Source organism: Suncus etruscus, chromosome 11 (assembly GCF_024139225.1).
Source record: "Suncus etruscus isolate mSunEtr1 chromosome 11, mSunEtr1.pri.cur, whole genome shotgun sequence".
NCBI lineage: Eukaryota > Metazoa > Chordata > Mammalia > Eulipotyphla > Soricidae > Suncus > Suncus etruscus.
Window position 1 is genome coordinate 49,337,686 of NC_064858.1, and position 7,487 is coordinate 49,345,172.

Consider the following 7,487-nt stretch of genomic DNA (forward strand, 5'->3'; position numbering starts at 1 on the left):
ACTGGGCTAAAGAGAGCTAAATACTGACCAAGTCAAGCTAGGAGTATAGCCTGTGAGGGGAAATAGAGTACAGATGGGGTATATGACAGACTTAATCAAATCTGAAGCTGAACTGACCATAGGACACGACTGTCATAATAGAGCAGAGGTCTCAAACTCAATTTACCTGGGGGCCAGAGTAGGCAAAGTCGGGGTGAGGCAGGGCCGCATAAGGGATTTCGCTTACCGAATATTCGCAATAAAAAATCACACTAGTAAGGAAAAAATCGCAAAAATCGCATTAAACATTTGCATACCCAGAACAGAACTTTATTTTATTTATTTTTATTGCGATTATTTGGTAAGCAAATAATCGGGAATACTGTGATATTTGAAGGCTGGCTGCAGGCCACAAAATGTTGTATGGAGGGCCGCAAATGGCCAGTGGGCCGCAAGTTTGAGACCCCTGTAATAGAGTGTCTTTCCCTGACATTTTTCCATCTACTACTTGCGTGAATGATTTTTTTTTTTTTTTAGGGTTTTACTTTGAATATGTGTCTATCACTAGAACTCAAGTGGTTCTCTGGTATATAAGAAAAAGTTGGACTTACTTCCTGAGCTTACTTCCTATGCCTTATGATTGCTGGGTTCAGGCCATTAACACCTAGTGAAAATATTGACATAAAATAATATACGGACTGACATTTTTCTATGTGGATTCTAAATGTTAGGACAGTTTGTCTCTATTTCTTATTTCTTCCCTTGTTCTTTGCTATTTGCCTCTTGTGATACTGGCTTATATGATTAGTTTATTCATTATTACCCTTCTTTCCCACTCTTTTGGGGTATCTTGCTGCCTTCAAGAGAGTATTATTTCCTTTGTAAAAGACCCTTCAGTGTTTCTTGAAGAGCTGTTTAGTGACAATGGACTAATATGACTGTTAGTTGAAACTTAAAAATATTCCTTCAAGCTCTTTCCGGCCTTCAAGATGTGGAAGTGAGGACATGGTGGGTCCTCCGGCGCCAAGTTCCAGATCTCCTTGGGTCTGCCCATAGGAGCCGTGATCAACTGTGCGGATAACACAGGAGCCAAAAATCTATACATCATCTCTGTGAAGGGGATCAAGGGACGACTGAACAGACTTCCCGCTGCTGCTGTGGGTGACATGGTGATGGCTACGGTCAAGAAAGGCAAACCCAAGCTCAGGAAAAAGGTACATCCAGCGATGGTAATTCGACAACGAAAGTCATATCGGTGAAAAGATGGTGTATTTCTTTATTTTGAAGATAGTACAAGGGTCATAATAAACAATAAAGGTGAAATGAAAGGTTCTGCCATCACTGGACCAGTTGCAAAGGAATGTGCAGATTTATGGCCCAGGATTGCTTCCAGTGCAGGCAATATTGCTTGATTCTTCGGTGTTTGTATTTGTTAAAAAGAACCTATTAAAATTACTTGCTTCCAAGGGAAAAAATATTCTTCAAGTATAAGTAATAAACTGATGGACATTATTGCTTGGAGACCCTTTCCATTCCACACTCTGATGTTATTCCCTTCTGATCTAGTGATTTTCTGTTGAGAACTCTGCTGAAAGTTTTATAAAAGTTGGCTTAAATGTGAGTCTCTGCTTTTCTCTTGTTGTTTTAAGATTCTTTATCTTATCTTTATCTTGTTCTGTTGATGTATGGCAGTTGGACTAGGACATGCCCCTTGGATAACCCCACTGTAATGACAGTTAAACCTGGACACATCCCTTTGCCATGCCCCCTTGTCATGCTGGGTATAGAAGGGAAAACTTGAATGGTTGTGAAGGGGCCCAGGATAGTTACCAGAGCAGCACCTTCTGGTCCACAAGGGGCCAGAGATAAAGCATTGGTGAGATACTGCCTGCTTTGTATCTACCCCCTCTCTTTCTCTCTTGAATCTGGGCCTCCCCCGGCCACCTCTGGCCAGTGAATCTGTTTCTGTCTGTCTGTCTGTCTGTCTGTCTGTCTGTCTGTCTGTCTGTCTGTCTGTCTCAACCCCCCATCAGCAGTGGCAGGCCTCAGACTCCAGAAAGAATAAAAAAGATACCTGGTTTTCCTCTCTCCCTCTTTCTCTCAGTTACAGGTGGGAGGTCACTACAAGTAGGCATCCCTGGGAGGGCACAAGGCCCCACCTGCCAGCCGGGCCTCATGGGCATCTGCAAATCTTGTAGCACAGGGTCCTGGCAGCCTTGGGCCTCTGCAGCCTTGCAGCAGCCAAGCAGCAATTTTACCTGAAGCCTACTGCAGTAATTGCAGCAAGGATTTCTACAAAATTCTACAATCTGTGGGTTTTGACATTTCAATTATAATGTGCCTTGGTGTGCTTCAATGTAGGTTTATTTTGTTTGAAACTCTTTGAATTTCCTGAACCTACCTGGCTCTTGCCACAGGCTCTCATTTTTTCTTTGATGCAACTGTTCATCTTCATGCTGTTCCATAAATCTTTTATGCTGTCCCTAATTTCCAAATTTCCAAAGCTTCTTTTTGCTGGCTTTTTGATAGTTTTCTCTGTCTAATCTTTGAGTTCCCAGATTTTACTTTTGGCTTCTTTAATTCTGCCTTTGAGACCCTCTATGATGACTTTTTCATTTAGTCACTTGGGCTTCAGGATTTTTGTTTGGGCCTTTCTCATCCTTTGTCTTCTGCATTCTTTGCTCTTGTTGAAGTTCTCGCCCACTGATCTCATTTCAGGCAGCATTGCTAGATCTGAGGCTTTAGAGTCTCTATTCAGGGAGTCTCTAAAGCTCTGCTCTCCTGGAGGTTCTTCCCAGGCCATGGCTGCACTGACAGGTGCAGGTTTCCACTGTGCAAGTTTCCCTGTAGTAGCTGGGAGCATGTGGCAGGGTGGGGTTGAGTGGTCAAACCATTCTAGAGATGTCATCCCCTAGATATTTTGAAGTGCCCCTTTGACAAACATAAAAGGCTACTTTTCTTTTTCTCCTCATTGATCTCTGCATTTTTGTGGAAAATCTCCTTTGGTAGCCTTGTTGTAGTAGGTGGGGAAGTGATGAGGCGACTGGTCAGTGCAGTAGGAAGGCTCCTGCCCTCATGTGCACAGAAGGTGTATTCAAAAGAGTAAAAATTGGGGGCACCCTATCTTTACTCTTGGGGATGCCCTGGCTGGGGTGTGTTAAAGGCAGGGATATTCTGAAGAGTAATCTACAGCCATCATTAGGATAGTGTTACCATTTGCTGGGAGGTGGGACCTCAGTGGAGTCCAAGGAGGTGAGGAATCAGGTAGATGGATGAAGTCTGCTGGTAAGTACATGGGTCATCGGGCAGGGCTGTGAATTAATAACATCAAATTTCAAGGTCTAATGTGGTTTGAGACTTTGATAACCTAGAGGAAATTTGGGCTATCTCTTTCTTTGGGAAAGAAGCATTTAACAATGCTAAGCAGTAAAATTTTTATTTCTAATTATTTTTCTAATTGATACTATAATTGATACTATAATTGGGGGGATTCTTGGGAGCTATTCCCAGTGTTCGGGGCACTATGCAGTGTTGGGGCTCTGTTTAAAGCAAGACAAATGTCTTAACACCTTTATTAATACTGGCCACAAACCAAATACTTTAAAATGCAAGAACCAAATACTTTAAAATGCAAAAAAATTAAAGAGAAAAATGTAAATAATTTTCATATCCATATTATCTTAGAATTGACAGCTTACTTATCTCAAATTTGATAAATTTCATTGCTCTGACATGAAATAATCCATGAAAATATAAGAAACCATAGAAGCCCTAACACAATCACATTTTAGAGCAAACACTTTTCTGTGTAATGCCAACCCTGAATAACCAAGGAATATTTGGAAATACTGTTTGTTATGCCAAGTTTAGTGTATAAAGTAGTCAGATTGATCTTCCTGAGCACAGCTGGATGCTTCTGAAGGAAGCATGAACTGGGCAGAACTAATCCTGGGATGAATAAGAAAGACCCTCGCCTAGGCATCAGCCTAGGATTTGTACAATAACCAAGATCTCTAATGTGACAACTGTGCCTGAGCAGAACTTCTGGAAACATAATTAAAGACTCCATACTAGGCTTGTCCTAAGATTGATGAAAAAACCAAGACCACCAGTTACAGAAGACTGATTACAATAACAGTGATGGAACAGGACTTCTAGAACCGTAAAGAATGACTCTATCCTAGGCTTCATCATATGGCCTGTGCAAATACCAAGACCTCTAGTCACAGAGGCCTGATTTTATCATCCACAACTGAGCAGAAAGTTTCCTGTCACCATAAAAAGACCTGGGAGTAGAAAACTGAGCGTGTATGGAGCCTGTAGTTATTCCTATGGCAGTATACTTCCAGGGCAGAGAAACCCTGTATCTCTCCAGTGGTCGGCAACCTTTTTTCAACTGAGCCAAATCTTGCCAAAACCACGATTGAAATTTATTTTGAGAGCCACACAGGGCGTGCACTGACAGAGGCTAGGAGCAGAGCCTGACTCCTGGAGCGGCCGCGGGGCACACAGAAGAGCCAAATTAAAAGTGCAAAGAGCTGCATGTGGCTCGCGAGCCCCAGATTGCCGACCACCGGGCCAAGGGCATTCCCTTTCTAATTTCCTCAATATTTACTGTGCCTATGCGGAGGAGGAGGGGGAGGAGGAGGGAGAGGGGGAGCGGTGGGGGAAGAAGAGAGGGAAGAAGGGGAAGGGGAGGAGGAGGAAGAAGCCAGGACTGCAGTTGAAGGAAAAGGGAGTTGTATTTCAGACTTCAGTAAAGTCATTTGCAGTTTCAAGTCCAGCCCCTTTGCAGAGTTTTGATAAATACATCTAGATGAGCTCTCAGCATTGATAAGAGATTTGTTTTCACTTTTTCCTATGCCAAAGGAATTCAGAATTTGCTTATACATTTGGTTTAAAAAAAATCCTTGGCTTGGTATAGCCTTTGCTTCCCACACAAAAAGAAATAAAGAATCTAAAGCAATGGAAACACACAACTGGATCAACATAAGCCAGTTGCAGGAGAGACACTCTGCCTGGCTTCCCTTGGGGGCCTTTCTGTGAGGACCTGGTGGAAAGGCCCTGGTGCTGGGCCTATTATTTTTGTTTGTTACATGGTTTGTAGCTTTACTTTGGGCCACAGTCTCAAACCTTGTAGTGTTCAGGAGTTGCTCTCAGTTGGTTCTTAGTGGTGCTCAGGATTGTGATGCCAGGGATGAAATATGAACCTCTAGCCTGCAGAGCATAGCTCCAGCCCATTCAACTATCACTGTGACAAGCTTGTCTTTGGGTTTTTTTGGTTTCATGGTTCACACAAGCAAGGCAGTTTTACCACTGGACTCAGGCCTGCCTCTCCACACACTGTGCTCAGATGTAGGAAACCTACCTGTATGCTCACGGGACACCTATGGTTAATTTTTGTTGCTCTGTATGAGCTGCCCAAGTTTTCTGTCTGGGTAATAGTTAATGTGTCTCTCTCAGTATCAGAGGTGGGGCCAGAGAAATTACTTCAAAGAAATGTGTGGCATCCCCACTATTTCTTGTGATTGAAAATATCATTAAAAGATACTTATTGTAATCTGCACCACTTGGCAACAACCATTTACGTTTACAAACATGCATCAACTGATTCAAAAGGGAAGAAAGTCAATGGCTGCTGAACACCACTTGTCCTGTATTCAGAAACACTTGCATGTTTTTCTTCTTTCTTATGAAGGGCACTGCCCAAGCAAGCAACTTCAGGGACCGGGCTCAAGGTAGCCTCAGCTTCAGTGGCTGGTTTCAGAAAGCGCTTGAAACAATAGGCTTCCCTTTGTTCTGGATCAAACATGAACCAGGGCCGGAGAGATAGTACAGTGGATAGGGTGCTTGCCTCACACACGGCCAACCTGGGTTCAATCCCTAACATTGCATATGTTCCCCTGAGTTTGCCAGGAGTGACCCATGAGCACTTTGGGGTGTAACTCCAAAACAAACAAAATAAACAGATATTGCTTGTGTCCCCAAGCCCTTCACACAGTAAATGTCCTGTGCATTGACTAACCAAAGGAAAACGAGTATGATCAGTCTCACTGCAGACCTGTGGAGTTTGGAGCCCTTTGGAAATTAGGCTTTGCTGAGGGCAAGAACATAGGCCATCAGCCTACTTGGAGGTGGCCCTAACCCAAATCCTAAGGGCACCTGGATGTGGCATTCTCTAATTATAGAGACCAAAATCCAAGAGAACCATTTGAGCTTTCCTTTGACTTTTTAATTTTCAAAAATTCTAGTCCTGCCCTTTAGCTAGGACTTTATATCACAAATATCGAAAGTGCCAAACGGGGGTGGAGGTGGTGGATTATGTGTTACTGAGACCAAATACATAAGGCATTTCACTTATGTAACACTCAGGGCCTTTAGCTCCTCTGAGTGGGAGTGAATCAGACTCACATCCAAGCAGATAACAATATCAATCACCCTCTTGGCACAGTTTTTCTGGGCAGTTGCCTCAATCCCTGCAAAAGATTGTTCTTACTTTCCCTGGTCTGTAGGCTCTGGGATGCCTTATGTCACCCAAAAGCTCACTGTCTCTGGATTGTTCAGGGCTGCCAGAATGGGGCTGATGGGGCCATGGTGCTCTGGAGAAATACTCCTGGCTTGTGTGAGGGCTGAGAGATAAATTACTTCAGATTGAATCTTTGTAGCCTCTGAAGGCTGCTGAGGAATTCATCATGCAATCAAATTAACACTGCAGGCAGGAGAGATAGCTCATCCAGCTCCAGTATATGCTTTGTTTGTAGGAGGCCCAGGTTTGTTCCCTGGTCCCACATGGTCAGCTGTGCTTTGTTGGAAATTATACACACCCTCAGCATGGAGCCAGGAGTGGCTCCTAATCATTGCCAGGTATTACTCAGAAAGCAAGAAAACAAAAAATAAACAAAAACAACAACATGGGAGTGGAGAGACAGTACAGTATGTAAGGGACTTAGCTTGCCTTGCATATAATTTACCTGGGTTCAATCCTTGGTGTCCCATATGGTCTTCCTCACCTGGTAGGAGTGATTCCTGAGTGCAAAGCCAGGAATAACCCCTGAGCACCATTGGGTGTGGCCCCTAATCCCTCCCCCAAAATATAGTAAATTAAAACAAAACAAATACAACCAATTAGCAGTGGCTCTGATTAAGGAGCACTATTTTTAAAGTGCAATTCTTTCCCTGACCCCCACCCAAGTCTGCAGTGTAGACTAGGAGATGATTATGATGATCTAAACTTTAGGTCTTCTGGAAACCACCCATGACCAATCCTCCTCTCTTTTCTTTCAAAATCTCCCCAACCTCCTATTTCCTACCCCATTTCAGCAGCTACTCTGCATTTCCAGATCCTTCCAGGTCCTCCATTGCTTGCAGGTTCAGATCTTGCTGAAAGGCGGAGGCCTCCTTTTTCACAGAAAATCCCTGTCTGCTTCGATTATGAGGGGGAAATAATGACCTCTCTTTAGCCTCAACTGATGTCTTGTTGACATCAATGAGAGCCAGAAATGGGATTA

At 43.4% G+C, this 7,487-nt stretch overlaps 1 pseudogene; it reads left to right on the forward strand.

Annotated features, from left to right (window-relative positions):
- The first annotated feature begins 968 nt into the window (after positions 1 to 968).
- On the forward strand, positions 969 to 1,454 carry LOC126021966 (60S ribosomal protein L23-like; annotated as a pseudogene).
- The last annotated feature ends 6,033 nt before the right edge of the window (positions 1,455 to 7,487 follow it).